Source organism: Lepisosteus platostomus, chromosome 13, assembly GCF_059453375.1.
Source record: "Lepisosteus platostomus isolate fLepPlt1 chromosome 13, fLepPlt1.hap1, whole genome shotgun sequence".
Classification (NCBI taxonomy): domain Eukaryota; kingdom Metazoa; phylum Chordata; class Actinopteri; order Semionotiformes; family Lepisosteidae; genus Lepisosteus; species Lepisosteus platostomus.
In genome coordinates, this window is record NC_142623.1 from 30,127,694 (window position 1) to 30,154,344 (window position 26,651).

A 26,651-nucleotide genomic window follows, 5' to 3' on the forward strand; every position below is an offset into this window, starting at 1 on the left:
CATTAGATGATGAAAGTCTCTCCACTTGACTCTTCAGTAATACACTTTCATGATAGAGACGTTGTCCTACTGTGTGTTACCTTTACCATTTATCTACAAACTGCATATAGCTCCGAGGTGCGGGATTACATTTTCTCTTTATGTTTTAAAAAGGAGTAGAGTGAGAGCAGCTGCTTTTCTTTATCTGAGGAGAGGAGTGTCAGTTTAACAAGAATTTCTTCTTCATCAAATAGATGTGAGGTTTCAACATTATTCAACTCTCATTTACAGTCTCTATGTTTTTTCCTTGAACTGTTTGAGAATTTTTTTTCTTCTGCATCAGATAATGTTCCCCTTCAAGCTACTCCTCCCTTTGAACTCATCAGAAAGATTCTTTTTCATCACGTCCAGATGGGAAGACAGCAGCATCTTAAGCGATCAAGGTTTGAGGCCAAATGAGTCTCACTTGTTTATATAATCGATTCAAAGAGCTATTTACAAGTTTCTCAAGATGCTTTTGTGATATTCCTTGATGGTGAAACTCACAGTTGCGTTAAGTTAAAAATTGTTTTGGGTACCCATTATCTCAAATCACATTATTTTTAGTTAAAAATATGCATTTTTAAAATGAAAATACAGATACTGACCCATATAGCAATGTGTTTCGGAAGTGTTATTCAAAATGTCTTTGAAGCATTTTGGATGTCCTGATAAATTGCACTAGTTCTACATTTGAGGAGCTCTTTAAATCCCATTGCTGATCCCTGGGGCTGAACAGGTAAAAGGATATCAGTGAAAGTTAAGCCTTAAAAATATGCCTGGAGACCAGGATTTATCGTGTGTTGGCATTCTGAGCTGAAAGCGGGAGGGATCTGGGTGCCAGTCAAGACCTGTGACTTCAATCTATAATTTGAAATTCTTGTAGCTATACATTGCAATGGCTCTCGGGATAATCCCCAGAGAATTATAGCTTGGCAAAAACATTTTCAATGAAAACGTAATTGTTCACCATTTGTGCAGCACCTGTGCAACTCAGATCTCAACTTTACGGTGTCAAATTGAAACTAAAGCAATACCATTTCATTGTGAGCTTTAATCTTCCGCTAGGACAATCACTTTCCTGGATAAAAACCTCACTTAATAAACAATTATTCAAGACTTTACACTTCTTTTAATCTTTAATCAAAAGTACTTAGATGGCAATATCAATGACAGTTGGTATTATATTTCTAGTTTAAGCCTCTGCTGTCTGTGAGAGCTATTGTTTTATCCTGTACAGGACCCAGTCATGATTAATGTTTACTGATTGCTGCCATGCAGCGTCTACCCATTCATTGATACTTAAACTAATTTCTTTTTTAATAATGTTCATCCTGTCTGCAGATTTTCTATTGTCCTTATGAAACTGTTCTTGGGTAATGGGATGGTTTCTACTCCATCAGGACTCCAATGACATGAGAAAGGGTTTGCACAAATGTGCAGTCAGAAAGTGCCAAAGGAGGATAACTCACACCCAAAGCCAACAGCTAGGATTCTTCTATCCATATATCCATTTCCTAATTGTTTACTCCCGATGAATGTCGCATTAGTAACAGGCTGAACAGAGTAGACCCTACTTCCCTTTCCCCAGCAATAGTTCCAGCTCCTCCTGGGGGACTCCAAGTCATTCCCAAGTCATCTGAAAGATTAAATCCCTCCAGCATGTTCTGGATCTTCCCCCGGGGCCTCTTGCCAATGGGCTATGCCTGTTACACCAGAACGAGGAGCCTTGGGTGGCCCAAGCCACCTCAACAGGCTCAACAGGCTCCTCCAGAACCAGAAGAGCAGTGTCTCTACTCTGGACAGCCAAGCTCTTCACCCTACTTAGATTGATTGGAAAGAGTTTTGCCCAAAAGCTCAGCTCCTGCTTAACCATCATGGTTCAGTACAGCGGTCATTACTGTAGCCTCTGAACTTTTGTTTAATCTAGGGTTACCTTGGCAAGTTAGTCTAAGCTGTGGGCTTAGACAAAGAATGACACAAGTCTGGTGACTGATATGAGCATGACATATTTGGAAAAACTAGACCAAATGGGAATCTTGAAAAAAAATCTCTCGATTCATCAGGATACATTGTCTCCAGGACTATCTCTTAGGATTTACATCATGAGTCTTGTGACAGTGATGGAGTTCCATAGCAAATGAAAAAGGAAGACAAAAATGTACAAAACAGCAACTAATTTAGCAAAATAAGAAACCTGCAGGAGGTGTTTATTAGTTATTTTATTCCTTGTTTATTTTTTATCAAATTCTTATGTTCCACACGTGGAGAAACAGCTTTCCACACCACCTTTCTTTTTATGGGTATATACAGTATTACCATTCTAAATTTGTTCATAATTTTTCACCTATTTTGCAGTACTTTCTGCACTTCCAAGAGTGCACAAAACAACGGATTTCTCTTATTTCTTTAATCCCTCGGTTTAAATAAATCATAAATAAATTTCACACTTCACACTGGATATTTTTTCCTCTCTGCGAGTGGAACAGCCATTCTGTTTTTTTTTTTCTGATTTGATGCAGATCGGAGAATTTTCAGAGATATATTCAGTGTGGATAATTGACTGTTAACATCAGTCTTAGAATATACATTTGCATTAGCGAAGGATGAATATTGTCTAATGCTATCTGTCAAATGGCTCATTACATATCTTGAATTCTATTTCATATTTATGTAAAATGTATATTTTTAGACTGAAATTTGGCTTCTTGTGCCTTTGGTCGTTTTCAAAAGAGAAGTGTTTGATCACATCCTCTCTTGAAACTGAAATACTGTATGTCTCTGAACAAAATAGAATTGTTAGATAGTCTAACAGGCTTTTTAAAGCTTTTCTCAGCTTTCATAATTTTTTTACCCAAGAGAAAGTTTGTACTATATTGATTTTGAACTACAAGGATGTGCTATGTCCTGAGACTATGAATAGAATTCAAAGTGGTTGTCAGCTTCACAGATTAAACATAAACATTTGGTTCACTTGCTGCCATCTCTAACATCTGCGGTACTTGTTTTATAACAAGCATATTGATTGTTTGGGTGCTCGTCATACATGCATTTCTATTTTAAGCTCACATGAGGACTTGAATATATAGCATGTCATCTACAGTATATCAACAAAGAAATTTTGATGAAGAAAATCAGATTCAGATCTAAAAAGTTGAATATTTTGAGAATGCATTTGAAATTTGATAAATAACATTACATTTAATTACGAAATGCTTAATCAAATTACAAATGAAATATTTATTGACAGTTCATGTTAAATATTTATCTGTATTTGAACGTTTTCTTTTTAAATATATAGCATGGCATTTTTACATAATTTTTTAAGACAATGCAAATTATTTCACATTTTCTTGTAAAAATGCATGCATTGAATCTTTAAAACACTATTTAAAAAATATTTAATCTCTAAAACAAAAACATATCCTTTAAGGTTTGTCCCTAAATACATTACAAAGTGGTTTTATTTTATCAACTAATGTGTTCATAGAAAAGGAACATGAAATACATGAACATGAATATGAAATATTTTGTGTGCCAGGATCGTATTCATTTCAAATGTCCAGTGGACAGTTGCCATCAAAAACTGGGACTTAAGGTGAGCCCAGTGAGCCAAGGCTTTAGCCAAATTGTGTACAGTATTGGAACACAGATACAAATATGTGGATATTTTTGATTATATGACAGAAAAAGAAACAGTTTTATATAAACCTAGTCAAGACTTTCAGTAGTTAGAAGAAAACTCCCATAAAGAGCGGGCTGAAACAACTTGTAATTAAATACATAAATTAATAATAATTAAACAGAGAAGCACACATTTATATATATTAGATTTTCTCACAGGAACTCTCAGGAGATAAGACCTGGATATGCCCTATGTATTTTTTTATTAAATGTATTAACTTTTGTCTTAGATCACAATACACTGCACAGTTATACATTGTACTATACTGTATATCACTTGTATGCTTAATACTTGAAATAAAAAACTCAATTTATTGTTTAATCCAGGCTTATTAAAAAGCACATTACTGACACTAATATTTGTGAACATAAGTGATCTCAATCTTTTGCTATAAAAAAAATCCTAAACTACTTTCTACTAAGTACCACCTATACTGTAATTAGGCAATTAAAAAGGCCTGTCATTTTGGTAGAGAATAGCAAAATTAAATGGAAACTGGTCTAAATGAGACAAGGTAACAAAAGAGTGACATTTTCTAATAGAAATAACCCATTTGTGCCAAGAGGCGTAACAAAATGAAAATGACATTACATCGGTATGTTCAGTGCCGCGTGGATAAGGGTAACTCTTTTGACAATAGCATCAACAAACTCAAACCAGCAGTTTGTAAAAGGTATCTATCTGTATACTATATATCTCTCTTTTTCTTTTTTTAAGCCTCATGAAACCAAGGCTTGAATGAGGATGATATTCTATGGTTTCATACAATTTAGTCCCTTCCTTTTGGAGACCAGTCATAGAAATATGTGTGTGTGTGTGTGTGTGGGGGGGGGGGGGGGGGGGGGGGGGGAGGGTGTTAAAGAGAAAAAGCTATACAGAGAAAAAAGCTATACCAGAAAAAGCTATACAGAGAGAAAAACATACTGGCATCCAAAGCAAGAATGGAATACAATTTCCTCATGCAAGTAACCAGCAAAAAATAAGGCAGTCTGTGCTTTATAGTATAAAGTATTGTCAGAAAAAATATGCTTGTGACAAACACCAGCACATATATCACCACAACACTACCAGTGGGTCACTTTAGATTTTGAGGTTTTATGAGGACTGTCCTTGATTTTTCAGGTTCTTTCATATTGTTTCCCTCTGAGAGTAGACCGCACAGTCCTCTTCCTTCTAGACTGCTGTTTACTTGACTGCTCTTCATACAAATGCTCATCTCACACCTAGAGCTTCTCAACAACTCTTTACACTCTTTATTCATCACTATGCACTGAAGTATTCAACTCTGTGGCACCAAATTTTCAGTCTTCACTGGGATATCTAACTCAACTCTTCACCAAGCACTAGATCTTCACTAACAAAGACTACCTTTCATGGCTGATCCTGTCTGGCCAGAGATGCTTCTCTATAACCAGCAATTGTATCCTCACAGAACAGTATCTAATTTGCAGTTTTCTCTCTCATATCATACTCTCCAAGACCCTCTCCGTCTATCAATGATAAGGAACAGACAGTATTGTCAAGAAGCAGCCAAAGCATTTTTCTCAAGCCCCCCTAGTTCAACAAATCCCACAGGCCTGTAAGCAAGCACAAGCCATTACAAGCAAGCCTAGACACATACAGGAAACTTGTTTTAAAAGCCTCTTAATTAGCCCAGTGGTGTGGCAAATTCCATGCAGAGCCAAACACCACAGCCCTTGTCCCGCACAAGGAGTCTCATACTGTACCCTCTTATGCTAATTACCATTCAAACCAGTTGTGCCTCATTTTGCATAGTCTCTCAATTTATAGGCAGTCATCTTGGTTCAAGGCCATACCATAGGGCCTTGATTTTGAGCCAAGATGGAGAAGGCTTTCTCAAATTTCTTACTACCTCAAAGGACAAAAGAGTTATATGGAATTGAACCTGATCCAAAAACTATTCCTAAAAAAATATATTTAGCTTTATGATTAAGTTTGATTTTTTCTTTGTAAATGTGTCTATTTTGGTGCCTATTAGTACATGCATGGAAGTTCGACTTGTCACTGGTATTTTATGTCCACAGATAAAATTAAACATAAAGCTAGGTTATGTGGAATGAGCTCAGACCATCTCTCATGCTCTTTAATAACCCCAGAGTGGGAGTCTGGTAAGGCCATCTGTTTGTGTGGGTTTTGTGCAAAAGAGAACTAAATTCTTATAGAGCATGACAGCCAGTTCTATTTTTGTCCAACTTTGTTGTGTGAAAATGTTGGAATCTCTTTTCATATGGTTGTTGAAAAAATCATATTTTTAAGTTAATACACCATTTCTGGAAAATATATTTTCAAAACAAACGAATGCTGAACTCCTATTACAACCTGTGTGTAGTTTTTAGTTTTCAAAAATATCAAATAAAATATATGAAATGCATTAAAAAGTGAAATCAAAGATATATAGTATATATAACTGTACCTTAGGCTTATACTAAAGGCATTAAGATAACTTTATTAGCCATATACAATTTCTTGCATTAGGAATTTGTCTTTTCGCATACTCCAGCTTGCTCTCCGTGAGACACAGAAACAGAGAGAGAGAAGCTTGGGGTCAGAATGCAGGGTCAGCCATTTACTGTATACGGTGCCCCTGGAGCAGCTGGGGTTAAGGGCCTTGCTCAGGGGCCCAACAGAGTAGGATTCATCTGACGGCCGCAGGTTTTGGACCAGTAACCTTCCAGCCACAGGCGCAGGCGCAGATCTTTAGCCACACAGAATTATAGCTAAAATGGGTTTTTCTACCTTAAATAATAGGAGACCTTTGCAAACTAGCATTTTCTTTATTACAGGGGAACATATTTCTAAACATCTACTAGGTGGATGATTTTCAAAATGATTGTCTTAAGTATGATAGTGTCTCAGAATCATGTTACAACAGGAGAGAGTTCCAGTTAGAATCTGAGAATTGAGTGGTATATCAAGTTGCAATTTCACTTAATTAACCTGAGTTCTAGTTTCTGGCTGGACTACCAATATTGCGTGTTGGGTTTCCATATTATATCATTTATTACTATGTTTTTGCTTGGTGAATATTCTTCAAAAAGAATGGACACCATAGGTTACTCCTGTAGCTCTCGTTTCTTGAAAGAGAAGAGTCCTGTACTCCTCGAGCTCTTTTGGACATTGGTCAGGCCCCACATGACATTCTGTAATGGAAGATTGACAACAGGAGGCATGCAACCCTATATCCCTGCTGAGAGGGGACAGGAACAAGTATCATGTTACTGACCGAACTTTTGGTAAAAATTGAAGACTTCCTTCTGCCCCTGGGGGGATGCAATATTGGTTGGTAGAAATTGTTTTACCTAACGTTCCAGTTTGTGTCTGTCAACGAGGTTGACTTGTTCCAGTACCTCAGGGTCCCAGCCAGCGTGTGAACAATTTGCTCTCCATTACTCATTATTAAACAAGCTGATGTTCCTCCAGGTAAAAACAGGCAACACAGAGCTCCAAGATTAAAAAAAAGGACTATTCTAGGGACTATTCCAGTTGGAGAATTCTAAGGAGAATTCCAGGGGTTCGAGACAATTCCAGGGCAGGACGGCCCGAGAGCAGAAGGCTCCCAAGGGCAGGACATTCTCGCAGTGCGCCTCCTGACCATCCTGAGGCTCAGCCTGGACAACCACGGAACGGCCAGGGTGTCCGAGTGCCAGAACTTTCCTTTGTTCTAAGAGTCGAGAGCGGAGGTTGCCAGAGAGTAACCAGAGGATCCACCCGAGGTTAGCATCAGCAGCAAGCCTCGTGAACAGGTTGGAACTGTGGACAGCTGAATCACTATTCAGAACTAGCGCGTCATCAGGAACGAACCGGTCCTCTTCCTGACTTGCTGGGACCCACAGTCATCTTTTCTCCTGTGCACAAACTCTTGCTAGTTTCAGCCAACACTAACTAGCCGGTCAGTGAGCATCAGCAGCGCACAGTCGCAAGCCGCACAGCACAGCCTGGCACGGAGCCAGAGAGCCCGCAGGAGATCTGAATTCCCAGAGATTGGATGAGTATTCAACTTCAATGCATTACAGCTCGAGAATTCAATTGTTATCCCAACCAGTTGATATCAATTTAATTCCTAAGAGTTATGTACTTGTTTTGAGTATCTAATGTAGAAGTTATAACCAAGTTCATTTACGAAACGGTCTAAATGAATGATATACCGAACGTATGTCCTCTTGATATATGTAACTCTTCGTAACTGATTGAATATATACCTTTTGTATTCTGATAACCCTCTCGATAAGATCTGTTAGGTTTATATGCATATTCTATGTATTGTACACTATGTATAGTGTGTGCATTGTTTGAGTTATATCGCATGTTTGGATTCTAAAGCCATTAAAAAAATCATTTTGTGATTTACTGCTACAATTAATAATTGTCCCAGTAATGTACATGTACATGTACATGTAATTATACATTATACATGGACCCAGTATGTTAAGAATGACAGTTCTCTATGATCTACTATATGTTTGATTTTTGTTTCATTAAAGAGTGCTTTAATGAGAGAATGTTCACATTTGCAGAAATCTAAAATGTTTCAGGCATCCTGTTCTTTAGTGCTGATTGGAACACAATGTGTCTTGGAATGCTCTTGCAATATTAGTTTACTTTGTTAAAAAGTGAATGTTACTTCCTGCATGGAAAGACAAGCTAAATGATCTGCAAACTCATTTCTTCTGCTGATTTTGTCTTCAACAAGAAAAACTCAAACCTCCTTTCTCATGCTCATAAATGAATAAGAAACAGTTAAGAAATATTTATGTGACATACTTATTTAAGAAATATTTTTGATTTGTTCATGAGAAATTTATTCAAAAAACTGACTCAGTGCTTGTCTTTTTGTTTGAACTGTTTATTTTCACATTATTGTTCTAATGACAGTACTGTATACAGACATCGTCTAAAACATTTTTAGGAACAGAGCAACACCCAGAAAATGATATACAAAGTGCTATAGATGTGGCTAATACAATACCTGCTAAGTATGGAGACTTATTAACTATATACTGTAATCTATAATTGTTCTATTTGTTTTATCCAACTCAAGGTCACAGGGGAGCTGGAGCCTATCCCACAACAGGCACAAGGCAGGATACACCCTGGAAAGGATGCCAATCCATCTCAAGAAACACACAGAAACAAACACAGAGAGAACATGCTGTACTGTATAAACTCCATGAAATCCCAGGGCCCCAGTGCCGCAAGCAATGTTAAAAACTGCACCAATGTGCCTCCCTATATTCTATTCTGCATCATCACTGCTTGTTTACACTTGTCTGTGTTTCAAGGAAATACACCTACAGTACCTTTCTTTTTAACCTATACTGTAAAACTACTTAAAACAATGCATCCTGTGTCAGAAAAACACATACAGCTTTACATCATGTTCTTTAGCACCAAAAGCACCTAAAACTATATTAGCTGACAGATTATGTGATTTAAAAGGTTTATGTCACATTGAAGACAAATACAAAATGTTGCAATAAATTGTTACAGAAATGGGAACATTTAAGTACAAGATGCTCCAGGATAGAACAGTTGCATTCATTTCAAGACAAATTTCCTTGGTATATGTGTGTCTCATACAAACTCACGAGATATTTTTCATTCTTTATCTCATATTTAATGTCCTTGTTTTACAGACACTGATCATTCTAATAAAGTTTACACCAGGGAGCTTTAGGCAGTTACAGTAGCATACAGTAAATTTAGTATTCATTATATAACACACAAGAAATGTAATAAACCACTCTCAAACAGTAATTCAGGTGGCTTACATCATGACTAAATCACAGGAAACAGCTAAATTTTCTTCTGGGAACATCTACATATTAATAAAAGTCAATGTGTTAATATTATATTCTGTAAAGTATAGTAAAGCACATTAAAAGCAAGGTGAAACCTAAGGGAGGTGTATCAGAACCTAATTCAGGCAATAAAATAAATAATGCAATGCAATGGAAATGTATTTTACATTGTAAAACATTGTGGGAATTGATAAAATATTTCATGGCAGTCATCTGAAATCAGTTCCAGCAAAGCTTATTTTGTCAGTCTGTACTTAATGCATTTTTCTGACTGACTGCATTTTCAGAGACCATTGAATTGCTATTGCTTAATGTTGTTGTTTATCTTAGTGACAGTTCTAATGTGAAAAATTAAAAAGTAATATATTACACATCCTAAAACTTTAAAAATGCTTTGTTTCTCTGTGCTTATGAGCCTATCTTACTGTTGATAACCTTTTCAGGCTTTTGTTAGACACCTTCTGCTTTTGCTCTGTTTAAGAAGGTGGAAAAAAATGAATTAAAAAAAACAGACCCAAAAGTAATCAACAACTGAAATAATGAACACTGCTATTGCACCATCATTCATTTTAATGAAGTAAAAGGCTTGAAACACCGTTTGGTTGAATGAGAAACTTTTCTTGTGTAACTGCACTCTTTGGGATTTTCACAAACCCATTTACTCCTATACCTTTCTTCATAGCTTAGCCACAAAAAAAACATGACAATTAAAAATTATTTTATCTGGAACTTTATTGAAATTCTTCTTTCTGTTTATTCATGTTTTTAGATGTCTGTTCATTTTTACTTTTTATCTTCACAATAATTTATTTAATTGGACCAAAAGACATTTGCCTTTCCAATATGACAGGCCGAATAATACAATGATAGTAATATAATATATTATATTATTTATAAGATTGTATAAATAAAGGTAACATGTCAACACAAATGGCTACATTTAGTAGTTTGTGCAAATTGATATCATATGTAGGATGAACCACATCTCCGAAAGTATGTTAATCTATTATAATTAGAGAATTTATATCGTATCCATTCTAATCCAGGAGCTGATACTGGAATTGTTATTATATAATTAACAAAGACAAACAAATTACAGGTTTTTGTATTTTTAGAACTTCATCAGCTTTAAAATGCTCAACTGTGTATTACAGAAGCACTGTTTGTAGAAATAATTTTCTTTTCTTCAGCAAACAAAACTATCATCAATAAACCGTCAACTAAAATTGTAATACTTTTTGTCTTGATGTGGTCTAACAGGCTTAGATATTGCCGTCTAAATGATATAACATCAGTACTGGGCACATTTCATCTAATTATTTGAACGAACTGTCAAAACTGATGTTGTTTAACATAAAAGGGACCAAGAAGTCAGCTTCTTAAGTACTAAAATCACGCAGGTACCCAAGATGTTTTCAGTGTTTCTTCCTTCATCGCTCTTGAGAATAGATGTAGGCAATGCTGCTAGTGACGTATACTGTACTTTCTTAAAATAAACCCTTGTCACAGACAGGAATAGACATCAGTTCTACGCTGTCTGAACAGAATGAACACTGCAGAGCAGATAGCCCAGTGTAATGTAAGCACATGTTATATGTTCTATTCATCACAGGAAAGTGCCCAGTGGTTGTCATTTGTTTTACTGTGGTGTGACAGATCATATCGACATTTTCAAATAAGGACTCAAGCCTTCTGATCAGATCTGAATTGAAAGCAGGATGCCTAAGAATACAATACTCAAAGCATTGCCATAGGAAAATGGAATAGGCAAATTGCCTCATAATTCTTCTGAAATCATTCTCTGTGTTTCTGTGTGTGGCAGAGTCGAGAAGTTTTCTGTAAGTATGCTGACAAGAAAAAGCCAGAGATCCCTCAATGAAACTGATAGACATACTGCACAGATCACAACAGACTTTGATAAAATCCTGTTTTCTAAATTAACAGCCGCATCAAATCCTTAACCACAAAATGTCTCAGCAAAGGAAAACTGCATAACATGTAAGACATTCGAGAGGGAATAAGAACATTTTTGCTCAATACTGACTGGATATTAAAAACATCTAACATGACTCATTATTATGTCACTTTTATTGCCTGACAGGCTGACTGTAACCCAGGAGTGGGATCAGGGCAGGCTAAATTGGAAGGGAGATTACATTGTTAAATTGTTTTCCATTGATATACTTTCCTTTCACCTGGATTAATTAATTTATAAATAGTTCTAGGAGGTCACTGACACATTCACAAAGCATTACCTTCTTCACACACAAGTTATCAACCTCCCTCAACACGTACACCCATTTCCAATTAATGATCATGTCAGCAGACTGTGCATGAAATTTTCCTCCTAAGGGATTCAACAACTTGGTATCAAATCTGCCAGCATTCATTTGTCCCCTTCTTGGATCAATATAACAAATATATTCTGAGACCTGAATTAAGAATGGGGTTGGCTTGCACTGAAAAGCAACACACAATTCTAAACTAATTAACAGGAGAAATTGACAATGATGTTGACAGTAATAGATCTAGAAATGACAGCAAGTTTGGCCAAGTGAAAAACAAAGCACAGGAAAACCACAACAACATGCAGAAATCTGAAGTGTATAATGAGCTGCTGAAACATGACCCATACCTACCAGAGCACAGAACTACAGCATGCAGATTGAAACAATTGTCTCGCTAAAGTATTTAGACTCTTCCTTTGGTTTTGCATTTTATGTAATTAAAGAACAATTATTAAAAAATAAGAAAACATTCTTTTTTAATCAAAACCCATATGCTGAAACTGGAGACTTCTAGAGTAAGAGAAGTTGCTTTAAATAGCAGCAGCAGCCAAAGAGAACTCAACTCATGAAATCAATATGGGGAGGAAGGACCTTAGGCAGCAATTACAGCAACAAGTCCTTTTGGGTAAATTTGTACATCATCTTAATGCACTTTCTGCACAAACATCTTTGAAACTTTGTGCAGGTTCTCTCATGTTGCTTTGGGATCACTTATGTACAACAGTTTTCAGGCCTTTTCTTAAATTAGCAACATGATTCAAGTCAGAACATTGATTGAGGAATTGCATTGATCACTGTCTTATTCTTAATCTTTCCAGTTTTAAAATCATTTTAAAAATTAACAGGTGGTGATCTTGGCTCAAGGCCAGACCACTAGGCCTGAGTTTTGAGCCAAGATGGTAGCTACCTCACTACCTCAGGGTCTATCCATAACATTTTGTTCCAGAACTTTCCTGGTTCATCTTTATACTTTCAAGCACATTGTCTTCTGGCTGGTCTATTCTTGATACTGATTAATGCCTTACCTTGTGGAGTGTATCTGTTGTAATTCTATCATCTTTGTCAGATGAAACCTGATACTGATTCTGATTCTTTCAGCTGCTGTACTCTAGGGGTTGTTCATTGACATTCACCAAATGTTGTTTAGGATTTTTCCAGACAGCTCTTATGATTTTTTTATGAAATCTTTTTCTTGACAAATCTGGTGTTGACTTTTATGTAAATATGGCCAGGGTTTATTTCTTAAGTATATTATAAATTTTAGGTTTTGGCCCACATAAATGATTCTAATTCAGTTTTCTTTTCAAGACTGCCTACTTCTAACAAAACATTTAGTGGCCTTTCATTTTGTTGTTCAGCTACATACTCCAAAAACCGAAGTCAAAGCGAGAAAGGCTCATCAGGAGTTTTTTTTGCCAAACATAAACACCTGACCCACAAGAGACACCTGTCAGTTAATTGTCCAGATACTTTTTCTCTTCCAAAATAAAGAGTCTCAACACCAACAGTTTGTTTGACTGACCCAAAATGGTAGAATTTTTCTTATTAATCTTATTAACAATAAGACTAATGCTCTTTTTAAAAAAAGTTGTATTTATTTTAATCCAGAATTGGTGCATAAGAGAAAAAAGATACATTTCAGTTACTCAAGAATATTTATCATGTGGTATGGGTGTCCCTGCCTTGACATTTTTTATGTTTCTGTTTGAGAAAGATATACAGTACAGTAGTATTCAACATGAGAACAATCACAAATCAGTTCAATGAAAAGATTACAAATACAATACAGGCTTCAAACTCATGTTAATTGCTGTATTTTAAACACAACATATTTTAACTGCTTATACACATTTTGGAATCAAAGTGAAGTTAAAAATTTAGACATGGTTAGAGCTGGGATAGTCTTAAGGTTGAATCAGGGCTAGAGTTAGAAAACCTATCCATACATGTTTTTTTTTATTTGAGCTTACAGCTGTTTCACAATCCCAGAAAACATTTCTCAGATTAAAAAAGCATGCCATTCTCACATCCATCGTTATTTAAAAAAAATCAGCATGTTCCAGACAGACAGACCTTCCAATTCATTATCCTCTCCTTTCCCTAAGATAACCTGACATGGTTCTGAAAACACAGACAAAGAGGATTAAACCAGGGAATTACAAGCTGCATCTTCTTTCCTGCATAAATGTTTGCAAACTCTGTGATTACATCTGGGTAGTATATTACTTTTTACAATTAGTAGTAAATTTAACTTCTAAGATATTGACTAAATTCAAATCCTTTTTAAACACAGGCATATCAAAGTTAATTGCATCCAGTTGGTAATGAAAGTGCTAAGATCAATGCAAAAAATATAATTACAACTTTGAGTTCAATAAATATCAATTCATTGTTTTGTGGGGCAAGTGTTTTCTGAGACAATAGAAATGGAATCACTGTGACCCATCTTCATGTTATTTAGGAATGGCCTACATTCTGTCATCCAATCTGTCTTACGTAGGATATATATCCATTATTTTTTGGTGAGAGCTGATACTAGTTGGAGCTAAATAAACTGAAGAAAAACCTCAGTGACATGTATCCTTATCCTGCTTTGAGGCTTATTGTTTTCTTCAAGGTTTTGTTACTAAGGTATAATATAGGATAAACACCTGGCTCCCTGACCCCTTTCTAAAATTCCAAAACTTTCAAGTGCAGTCAGATGAATTTGGGATTTTGGCAGGCCTGGTTAGTATGAACCAGGGTTCTATTTCACTGGCTCAAGTTAATGTTCTGTCCTTTTAACTCCTCTGTGTGAGTAAGCAAACTGAAAGAGCTATTACCTGGCCACCCCAGTGGACCCTAGTCAAGATTGATTGCATCTGGACATTGGAGAACCACCTAAAAGATCTGTGTTTAGTATTGAAGAAAGATGTGAAGACGGGGGTTTGAATTTAATCCTTTCTGTAGGGGGTTTAGACTTCTAAGTCACAAGCTGGGGTTTATGGCAGGAAAGGGGGTTAACTGATAAGGATTGCAGATGCAAGCTAGGAACCCCCCTGGGTGTAATGTTAAACTAGGAACCCCCCTGGGTGTAATGTTAAACTGACCATTTGCCCAGAACATCGTAAACTGGCCAAATACCATGAACCCCCCTCTTTACCATCAGACCGAGTGACGTCAGAAACGGAGAAGAAAACACTATATAACCCAAAAGTTTGTAACAGTACGTGGAACAATACTTCGGTTTTGTTGTTTCTTGCGGGAAACAAGACTTCGGCTTTATTGTTCCTTGCATGCAATAAACTCATCTGTTTTACTTCATCTCGGGATCAAGAACCTTATTTCTTCTGTTACAACAAATTTGGCGTAGTCGGCGGATGCTCCAGAAGGCGCAGAACTTCCCATCGGCAGGAGAGACGGTCAGCGCGCACATAACTAAGAGGTAAGGACTCCTCTTTTATTTTAAAGTCCCGACTCTCTCTGACCGATTGGGAAATCTCTGCTCCCTGCGAGAATCGCCCGAGATGACGGAGTAAACGTGAGTTTCTGAATTCCTCTGGCCCGGGGAAGGCACCGGTGTATGTAATGGGTTGTTTGCTGTAAGCCCAGAATTTGGTCTGGCAGGGGTTCCGCGGTATTGTGTACAGGCGTTCGAAGCTGGTGTATGCCTTAATTGCGCGTGGAGTTTTGAACGGGTTTTGGACCCTTACCGTGAAGTTCAGGACTGGTGTGGGTCTTAATTGCACCCGGAGTTCTGAAGGTCAGAACTGGTTTGGGTCTTAATTGCACCCGGAGTTCTGAGGCTCAGAATCGGTGTTGGCCTTAATTGCGCCCGGGGTTCTAGAGCAAGTGGTGCATTAAATGCACGTAGTTCAGGACTGGTGTGGGTCTTAATTGCACCCGGAGTTCTGAAGGTCAGAACTGGTTTGGGTCTTAATTGCACCCGGAGTTCTGTGGCTCGGGATCGGTGTGGGCCTTAATTGCGCCCGGGGTTCTGGAGCTGAGTGGTGCATTAAATGCACGTATAATTCAGGACTGGTGTGGGTCTTAATTGCACCCGGAGTTCTGAAGGTCAGAACTGGTTTGGGTCTTAATTGCACCCGGAGTTCTGTGGCTCGGGATCGGTGTGGGCCTTAATTGCGCCCGGGGTTCTGGAGCTGAGTGGTGCATTAAATGCACGTATAATCCAGGATTGGTGTGGGCTTTAATTACGCCCGGGGTCCTGAGATTAGCTACGCCTTGAACGTGCACAGATTGGAGTGGCGTGGTTTCTGGCGTGGCGTGGTTTTTTTTTGTTTTAAAGGAAACAGGAGTAGAAGAGATATATGTATGTATGTTTTTGGTGTTTTCCTTGTTTGTGAAATACATATACACACGCACGACACTAACATAAACACACCTCATAATAAAAGAGCAAAGCATTAAGTAGCAGGATTTAAAGGACGTTGAGACCCGAGAATCGCCCTGATTGAGCTCAGTGCGTAAATCCACCCCGGGGCAAAAGCAGCGATGCTGGCGTTCTGGGGATGGTGAATTACTGATCAAGAAAGGGGGTTTTCGAGGTCTCGTTTCTTATCTGTGAACAGTGCGGTGTAAGTCCTCTCTTAAGTCTCGGAGAGGCATTTAGATCTGGAGGTAACAGATGCCCTTAGCTGAATGAGTGCAGGAATGCACAGGTTTTTCCAAGTGAAAACATCCCCCTACTGAATGAGCTATTACCTCACACACGACAAAAGTAAATCTTAAAGAGACCGAACATGTGCGCTAACTGATGGTTTGAGAAAGTGGTGGAAGGGTCCGTTTAAATATCGGAAAAGTGTAAGTTGACGGAAAAGAAGGAGAAAAATATGGAAAAAGCTGAGTTTGTCAGAGGGAATTTGGGGCGAAGAGGCCTGTAAAGAAAGCATATATGAGTATTGATTGGCAAAAGCACAAGCATGTAGCTCCCACCCTGGTGCACGGCCGGCACCAGTGGTGGCAGATACATGAGAAAAAAAAAGAATTTGGGATGTGACTTAAAAGTGTGTTTACGGGGAAAATAAAAACCCGGAAGAAAATATACTTTACTCGCTACGAAAGAGTATAGGAAAAAAAAGCTAGAAGAGGCAGTACAGGAGAATGAGAAACTAAAGAAGGAATTAACTCCTGGTCACGCTGCACTGGTTAATGTGCTGCAGCCGGCGACTAAGTTATGTCCTGCTCTCCCACAGGGGAACAAACAGGCAGGAAACGAAAATAATTGGGATCAATTCCCTCAGTGGCCATATGGAGAAGGGGGGTCTGATTGGGATATGAGTGTGATAAAGACGGATTAGGGTCTCCCCTGTTAGAGGGAGGGCGCCCGCAGATCTGTACTCTCACTCGAAGTGGGAAAGGACGTGATGTAGCAGGGGCTGGCGCCGTTGATGACAGCGCCACTCTAACACTGTCTCGCACCCCGTCAAGGGGGTCTGCAATCGCACCTACCTTCCCTGATTTCCCCCATACGATCAAATCCAAAACCGTAAGATATTGACCGGTGGGCTGAAGTACCGCACCCGAAATTAGAAATGCAGCGAACCTGGAGTGCGCTTCAGGAATTAAAAGGATTCATGTAGAAGTAAAACAAGAATACAGCACATTGTATTACGAAGAGAAAAATATATTCTCGATGTGTATGTGTGTTTTATGAATTTGTGTGCCGGCATGTATGTGTGTAACTGTGAGTTTTGGTCTACTAAATGACGGTGTGAGTGTGTTTAGCCAGCGGGACTGGCTAGAGACGTAACTACAGAGACTTGACGAAAATCAACTTAAGGAGATTGGAAAATATAAGAGCGTCTGAAACGTATAAGTACAGTACAGGTGGACGTAAAAGTAGTTAAACAGTTTTTGTATTATTATAAATTATTATAAATTATAATTTATACAATTAGTTGCAATAGTGGAAACAATTTGGTTTTATTCGAATGTCTCGAAACCAGACATGCTGAAACGACTGTAGGTTTAGAATCGAGACTGGGGAGAATAACGTCTTGTGAGAAAATCTGTTTACCTAACGATTAGATCCTGTAAATCCCTTGTAGCCTCCCTAAGTCTGTCCCAGTCCAGTGGATAAAAATGTACTGTTAATGGAGTGTTGGTTTCTCTGTTAGGGGATACTGGAGCACTACTGTCCTGCTTGTTTCACTCCTCTGTTCAACAGTGTACTATAGAGCAATGTATATGGGAAGATGGCAGGAGGCCACAGGAGTATTGGGACAGCAAGTTTTACTTGCTGAGTACCAGATTTTAATGGGTGGTTTTATCCCAGATATATTGGGTTGGACTATGCAGAACAGGGTATCACGTGGCTTCAACTGGCTGTGATCACTCAGTATGTTGATGGTATTCCGAGTGCTTCCCCTGACAAGGAAACCCACAAGTCTGAGTTGCTTCAGCTTTAGAGTGTCTAATAGAAGCAGTTATGATAAGGCCCTTTTGTGTCTAGCATTGTGAAATTTTAACAGGGCCTGGGTGCAATGTTTTTTACAGGGTGAGCACAACTCTTAACAGATCTGCTTAAGGGGGGAGTGCAGTACAAGGACAAGATTGCCTTGGTTGCCGCAGCAAAAGCCACCTGTAATAATTTGAAACAAGTTCTCTTACAGGTGCTGAGACTGGGGTTTCCTCAGATGGATCAACCATTCCTTTGTATTATTGCAAGTAGCTGACAGAGGCCACCCAAGGAGCCCGCGAGCAGGTCCTGGAGGCGTGGGGACCACCACCTGAAGGAGGGCACAACCTCATCCCAGGAGAGTGGGTGTGGATCAGGAAATTTCCTTCACAGGTTCTCCAGCCCAGGTGGGACGGACCCTACCAGATCCTGTTGACAACCGAGTCTGCGGTTCGAGTGGAAGGAAAAGATCGCTGGATCCACGCGCCACACTGCCGACGAGCCTCATCCCCATTTACAGACTCAGAATGAAATCATTTCTGTTTATAACAATAATTGTTGCTGTAGGACTATGTTCCGCAGGAATTAATGATCATCTCTCCCACAAAGGAGAACATGGAATTAATTCCTTTTTAGGCCTCTCCTATCTGACAGCTAAGAAAACCAACCAAAGTGCCTGCTGGGTGTGTGCCGCATTACCCAAATATGTACAGGGAGGACTTCCTATGGGAGCCATTCCTTGGCGTCTCGAGGAAGTCATAGGCATGACCATTTGGAGGGATAATTTAGGAGATTTTAATATGACAAACTATGGGGGTTGCCATAACACAACTTTAACCTGCACAACATTACAATATCTACAGGAGCGAGGCTTAGAGCCCACGAGTTTCACAGGCTCTTACGCTCCTAAATATAACAGAAGCCATACACCACCATACCTGACTCTCAATAAGGAACGTGAGGGGAAACGTATGTTTTCAGCACACTAATTGGTGCAACCTTACCATAGCTGCAAATATATCCACCTCTACCTTCCAAATTCCAGGATGGGATCGGCACACCCCACAATTCGGTACAAGCTTCTTATTTTCAGAGGCATGGGGAGCGCCAAACGGAACATCTTTCATTTGTGGAAAACGAGCCTACCCATGGTTGCCAGCCCAGTGGTCTGGCTCATGTTATTTAGGATATGTGGTTCCTCATATCCATGTTCAAATCCACAGCCCCTTCGGACCTAACCACAGACCACAAAGAAAATTGGCTGATTGGGAATATTATTTAGGTATAATATTTCCACAAGCCGGCATGAACTTTCTGAGTCGAGAGTTAATTCAAATGGCCTCGACTTTAGAAGAATTAGCAAAGTCTACCTCATCTAGTCTGAAGGCTGTTAATGATGAGATGGTAGCCCTCAGAACAGTGGCCATGCAGGCCCGACTAGCTTTAGATTATGTACTGGCGGCCCAAGGAGGAACTTGTGCAGTAATTGGCACTGAATGCTGCAAATATATTCCTGATAATTCTGAGCACATCTCAGATCTGGCCCAACACATTTACTATGAGGGACAGAAATATCAGGACTATTATACTGAAAATTGGGGAATTGGGCCTTGGGTAAAGTCTGTGTTTGGGGCCTGGGGTGGAACCTTTTTATAGTGTTTATCTGTAGGAGTAGTATTGTTTATATGTATAATTGTAATCATCACATTCACAAAAACATGTATCACATCTTGCTATAACCGTGGAACGTACAATGACATGGCAATACATACCTGTTCGCCAAGAAAGGAAAGATCTGCCCTGACATTGTATGTATAAAAATAGGCTACACTGACGTATGCCATATTTTATAAGGGGGGAATGAAGAAAGATGTGAAGACGGGGGTTTGAATTTAATCCTTTCTGTAGGAGGTTTAGACTTCTAAGTCACAAGCTGGGGTTTATGGCAGGAAAGGGGGTTAACTGATAAGGATTGCAGATGCAAGCTAGGAACCCCCCTGGGTGTAATGTTAAACTAGGAACCCCCCTGGGTGTAATGTTAAACTGACCATTTGCCCAGAACATCGTAAACTGGCCAAATACCATGAACCCCCCTCTTTACCATCAGACCGAGTGACGTCAGAAACGGAGAAGAAAACACTATATAACCCAAAAGTTTGTAACAGTACGTGGAACAATACTTCGGTTTTGTTGTTTCTTGCGGGAAACAAGACTTCGGCTTTATTGTTCCTTGCATGCAATAAACTCATCTGTTTTACTTCATCTCGGGATCAAGAACCTTATTTCTTCTGTTACAACAGTATCCTTGTGCTGTCTTAGTTGTACCTCATTGGAGAGCTGTGAGATTCAATGTTGTGAGCTTCATTTTATTTTCACCCAGTTTCCATATATTTAGCTTTAGCAAACAGGCTTTGGGTTGGAGTTTGGAGTCCAAAAATGACATGATAATAACTGGATAGAATGTTGTCAAAACCTCCCTTTGAACCTCCCCAGGTGGCAGACTTACAGTGACAGTTCCTGTCATTGCAAACATCATTCTATCCGGTCAACAACATTAGTCTGTTGAGTGAAGTTCTCACAGGTGTTCTTGGTCAGTACTTCTTCAGTCTTTCCCACATTTAGTCATTCATTTCCCACATTTAGCTAGGGCTATCATAAAATCTTAGCATTGTTTTCAAAATGCAATCTTATTTTCACTATGCAATTAAGCACAATACACAATATGATATCTTCCAACACTGACAAGCATGTTGCAACCAACATCTAAAAAACGCATTATAGATTTTCAATTAATTTTCAGAAGACACAGCATGAGACATTAATTAGGATGTGATTAATTTTTCAGACTTTTATTTGTAGAACTCTACACTGAATTGATTACACCACTAGATATGATCTACAGAAAGAAAATAGAATTACTCCATCGCTGATGAACTGGTGAACAGCGAGATATCTTTTCTTTTCCTTGCTTGAAGTGATGAATAGGCAATTGCAATTTATTTTGGAGATGAAAGATGGGATTTGGTGGATTAAAGAAAACTGTGGGTCAAAGAGTCCTTTGAGACTCAAGTGCTACAAGATTGAGTGATCAAGCCACATGATGTTCAAGAGTAGCCAAGTCATGGGGGGTACAAGCACCTGGGGAATTCAGAAATCTACTGGAAATAGTGTAGCAGCTACTGTTAAGGCTCAAGACCAAACCACACTCCAGGTTGTAATCCATCTGGGGTCTGGATAAACAATGTATCTCCCGGACAGATTGTAGTCAGGCATGGCTTGAATAGGAGTAGAATGAACTGAAAACATGGGCAAGCTAGGGGAAGGGGTAAGCCAGTACTCAATAAAAAAAGAACAGTGGCTGTAGCAGAGTAATTTTAAGAAAATTCAAGACTGTTCATTCATGCCTCTCTGTCAGCCAAGCCCTGTAGAGCATGAATGGAGGACATTTGTAATGTGTCAGATTCAATTAGAAGACTTTAACCTATGCACCCAGTAACAGCTCCTTTATCATAAAGTAATGACTACATTTCACCCGAAAAATCTTGTGGGAAGAACCCCTTTCTCTTCCTGACATCCATGTTGTGGTGTGTCAGTGAATAGTATGCATTTATGTTTTCTGCAATATTATTGTATGTCTGATACACATTAAATAGTATTTACAGTATATATGCTACCTTTCTAGCTTTTAAGCCATTCTATCAGATACTTCCATCTCTTCACAATTAGATTGAGAAGAATGTTGGGGTTAAAACTGTATATTTTAATCAATACATTTACCATTCAAAAGCAGATGGGAATGCTAAGGCACTTGAAAGGAATATTTTATTATGGGAACACATTTCTAATTAACATACTGTATATGTGTGTGTATAATACATTTTATTAATGGGACATTATAAATGTAAAAAATCCAAAAATATAAAATCTAAATTTACATTTAAAAGTGCATTTTAGATTTTTAATTGTTTCAGGATAAGAGTTGCTCACAATACAATTTCATAATACATGATTCCAATGTAGCAGACAAGAAGATATTTAAACATAAAGTATAAATAACTGTCATGGCCTGTATATTGCTTCAGAATTAATAGGGTAAGTTTTAAAGAGACATTGTAATGTATGAATTATTGTTTAGATTTTTAAAAAATGACTATACAGTCCTTGGGATTTTTAAGACCAGGATCAGGAAATGCTGAAAAGGAAGATACAGAATTCACAGCCTAGAAATAGCATTTTCTAAAATTTTATGCAATTCAGTGTCATGGTAGAGCTGGAGTCTGTCCCAAAAAGCATTGGGAGCACACAAGGCCACACCCTGGATGGGATGCCAGTCCAATGCTGGGCAGATACTGTACATACACACAGACACAAACATGCCCACTCTCACACCAGAGTCATCCTCCCCAAAAGCTAATTAACCTACCAGTATGATTTTGACTGTTGTAGGAAACCAGTGCAAAAGCACATGAACACGGGAGAACATACAAAACTCCACACAGATAACACCCCAGGTCTGGAATTGAGCCCAGATCCCCAGCTCTGCGAGTCAGCAGTGCTAACCACTGCGTCACCATGCTGCCCCAAAAAGCAAACCTCATACATTGTCAGTGAACATGATTAGATGCTCTTTGTATCATAGATAATTAATCTTTATCTGTAACAAAATCATGCATTAAAATTGCAAAGCAGCTAATAACATCAAATTGTATACTGTACATATAATATATAAGACAGATGTTCTTTCCCTATTCATGCAATAGTTTTTACCTGGCCAGAATTCATCTCCTCAATGGATTTTGTCTTCAATGTGGTCCCTATGTGTTAGTATTACTTTTACAAAAATTTGCATTGGCAATTCAATTGCATACATAATAAGTTATTTCCCTAAAAAAATCACAAAGTGACGCATCTGTTGAATTTAATTTGCTCTCCTGGGGCATTTGTGGAGACACATTGACAGGTATGTCTCATTGGAGCACCACAGGGAAAGTAATTTAGGCTTGAGCTTTTCTGCATCCAGTACAGACACATTATAGAAACTGTCACATGCTTTACACATAAACCTTCATAGTTTTTAATCTTCTTTCCAGTTAGACAGTGGCTCAAAATGCAACATTTACTTTAGCCTGTTGTCTACCACAAAGAGAAAATCAACATTTCCACAAATATAAAACAGCACGTATTAATATTTAGAGTGTGGTCTTCACAGTGTTCCTCCTACAGGGTTTTGTAGTCCTAGTCTATGAAGGATGAAACCCTCTCACAGCACACATTGCTGCTGTTTCTGCTTTTCTTCACTACTGTCTTCAGTCCTCTGTTGTTTCTGTGTATTCTTTATATTCCTATTTTAGGGCTATTATTGTCTCATCCTCTGTGAAGGCTGACTTAATTAACTTCAATTCCTTTAGTCCTATTTCAAAACTGGTACAATTGTTAAGGCACCTGTATCTATGGCCATTGTGACTGCCTCAAGTAACAAAAGGTAAAGGTTCAATATAAGCAAGTACTGTACTCTCAAGGCTGGTCATTGTTTTTTCATGGGAATTTTAAACATTTGGATACCCCAATATGCAACAATACAGTATGTATGTAGAGAAAATATTAACCCTTCTAAAAATGCATTAATATTGAAGAAAGCCATACATCTTTTTGTTTGCTTTTTGATTTGTTTTCTTTTGCTTTTTGCTTTTCTACAGCCACTTTAAAAGGGAACGCAAAGAAACTAATCTGTAGAATATGACAGTTTTGTAAAGTCAATGTCAAGGCAAACGAAACAAGATCAAATTTTCTAGCGAATGACTAACACTGTGTGACATTGATGTTTTTCAAGGAGAATAAAATATTTCCTCATAAGGCTGTAAACTGCAGAATGGGGGAAATTCTGTTGTCATCTAATCTTTACATTGAATGATTTTGTCCCTTTCTTATGTATAAATATTTGAAAGGAAAAAGTTATTGCAAGTTATTATTGTATAAATGCACAAACACCACTTTGTATCTTAAAATAAAACTATGATACAAATGACACATCCTTGAAACGAGAACATTATATAAAAGATAATTGATTAATTGTTACATTGTTCAATAAAAAAATCAAAGGAAAACTTGGTAAAATAGAAATGCCCCCCACCTGCACAGCACCTCCACACATTTCTCATGTCACTTCTAACTGTGTGGTAATTGATGGGAGTTTAACCAGACAGTGTGTCAATCAATACTGTGAGGACCATTGTCTGTTGTGTTGCTTGTGCTCGATTGGCAGAAAAATGTTAAAAGGAGAGGAAAACAGATACACCAAGAGAAACACACCATACCCAACAAAAACACTGGCCATGATATGCATCACACGAGGAAAAAGTATGCATCACGCTGCCCAACTCCGGCTTCTGTCAGTCTGTGACAAATGTCACATTGCATGACTCCTTTTTCCTTTTATTTCAAGGAGCTGTGGTATAGGCGTTTCATATTTCCTTTCCTTCTATCACAGGTGATCGCATGCCTTTCATCAACTTCGAAAAGAGGCAATTTTCTGTCAGTACCAAAGATCTGAACAAAGATCTGAGATCAGTATGCGCTGCCTTTTGTTTATTTTTGGCAATTTTCTTTTTCATTGTATTTTTCCAATTTTTTAACACTTGAACTGGTCTTGAACTGACAGAAGCAAGGGCCTTCACAAGTTGAGCCCCACCCCACCATTTGGATTTTATAATTGTATCACATTAAACCTTTTATGCATGTTATTATGTCCAATTTTTGGCTCAATTAATTTGGATGGAAGTACATTTGCTTACTTTTTTACAGTGGCTTCTACTGGCACTTATTTATATCTGCTCTGTGCTGTGGCTTCTGACAGGACACCTATAATCTAAACTGCATATTCTGATCAGGGTGAATAAGCCTGGAGAACACATAACATGGGATATACTGTAGTTATAAAGTCAGTGGATATACTGTATATTTTAAGTTAGTACGCACACAGTCAGTATTTAAGCTTCACAGCATTTACATTAGCCTCAGAATCCTCACAGCCATAAAGAACTTTAAAATTACTAATCATACTTCCCAGCAATCTCTGTAGCCCAGTTTTTACTCTTGAAGACTTTCCCAAAACCTTTATACAGTTCCCCTTTTTAAAATATTCTCCTATGAACAAATCATTTCACATGGTAATACACAAGTGGCAAAAATATGCAAATTAGAATACAAAATTGAGCTTCATTCAAGCTTTCCAAAGCAGCATACAAACTGTAATTGCATCTACAGTTAGTTCACAAAGGCTGTAAATGACTCATTCATTTTCTATATCGACTCCTTCATAATAAGTTTTAATGAAGGCTTCTGAGATGAATACCAAACAGAAGTGCGTGGCAAGGATAAGAACTCTCTTCTGTCAGGTTTTGCCCGTTAATAAATATCTGCCTTAAGTTTTGTAATGTATACTCTGAGATATTAATTTTCATTACCTCACTGTACCTATAATTAGGTGTACCTTAGTAGAGCAGTGAATCAATTGTCTGCATCATTTTTATACAGTATAATATTTTAGTTTATATCATGTTACTTTTACCTTTATCTTGTCTAAGAAGTGAAATGTAGTTAAGCAAAACGCTTTACAAGACAGCGTAGTACTCACATATTAGTATATTTCCAGATGCATTTTGCTTGGTTTTGAACAAGCAAGGAAATATTTAATTTAACAGTGTAGTTATTTTTTGTTTATATCTATGTGTGATTTTTTAGTTTTTTACATTTAGTTTTTTAAATTTATTTTACATTATACTCAAACAATTAATGCTGGCCAGTTTTTTCTTTTGTTCAGCATCAAAATAAATGTGATTTGAATTCGGGCTCCAAATTACTGTAACTGCTTTTTATGACCCTACAAAATGACATTACATTTCATTAGCTGTATTCAAATTGTCCAAAGGAGAATTTAAAAAATATTTTTTTATGGACACATGGTTAAAATCAACAAAGACAGGAAAACAGATGTTTTCCTTGTAAAACGTAAGTGAATAACTTTTAAGTGTTGCTGTTTATATTTTGAGCAAAGAATCCTTACAAAGAAAAAAAACACAGACATTAATAACAGCTTCTGAAATTCTTTTGTTTCAAGTTCTTGGCTGGTCACCCTTTTCAATGCTTATTGTTAATTAGGCTGCAAGGATAGTAATTCTTTAGATAGAGATATTTTTAGACTTGTTATTCAATCCCTGTTTTGCCTCCAGCCTAGTTGATATGCACCAAAATGTGCTGATTTGTTTATCTCACATTGAAGGGACTTGGACAGAGAACCAGTTAGTGTATAATTTGTAAATGAGCTGACAGTTACTTAACACTTTTGCACAGACAGGCATACATCTGGATTAAGTCAAAACAAAACTATTCTCATGGCCTCTTATTATTGTATTAGAATTGTTAAATCGGTAAGATAGTGCTAGATC